This window comes from Acyrthosiphon pisum, chromosome X (genome assembly GCF_005508785.2).
Source record: "Acyrthosiphon pisum isolate AL4f chromosome X, pea_aphid_22Mar2018_4r6ur, whole genome shotgun sequence".
NCBI lineage: Eukaryota > Metazoa > Arthropoda > Insecta > Hemiptera > Aphididae > Acyrthosiphon > Acyrthosiphon pisum.
The window spans coordinates 131,792,966-131,793,725 of NC_042493.1; positions in this window are offsets into that span (position 1 = coordinate 131,792,966).

Consider the following 760-nt stretch of genomic DNA (forward strand, 5'->3'; position numbering starts at 1 on the left):
TATAAACATTCAATAAAAATTTCATGTATCAGCAGTTATTCTGTTTTTGAATTAGAACAAAATAAGGAAATCGCTACATGAGAAATCTAGTGAATATCCATTGTTGTAAAAATTTGAATTTCAAACGATCATAAAAATTTAATTTGACTTTCTTATAGATATTTTTTGTTTGAGAAAGGTAGATAATCTTATAAGGAATCTTGTATTACATTTTCATATCTTAGATTTAAAAAGAAAAATTTTTATGAATTTCTAACTAGAAATAATTTGCAAATTTTCGTGATTTTTCCATATTTTGTCATTTTTTGAACTTTAAATGCTTATAAAAAAAAACTGTGACTAACGATTTTTAATATTTTTCATCTGCCTTTGAAACAATATACTAGGAGCCTTCTATTAAATTTTCAAGCTTTTTTATCCAACAAATATAATTTTATTGATATTTTTAGAAAAAAAACTAAAAAAAAATGGAAAATGAAAATGTCCGTAAAGAGCTCAAAATAAATCAAAATATTTTCAAAATTTTACCGTGTATAGAAAATGCTAAGATAAACATTCAGTAAAAATTCATATATCTACGGTCATTTGTTTTAAAGTTACACCAAAAACCAAAATCGATTTTCTCGAAAACAGATTTTGCGTAAAAATTCCCGTTTTTCCTTAATTTTTCTTTTGTTTTTCACGGCGCGTTTGAAAACTATTGAAAAATTTTACTTTTGACCCCCCAAAGTACCAACTAGATTCACTTTCCTATCAGAAA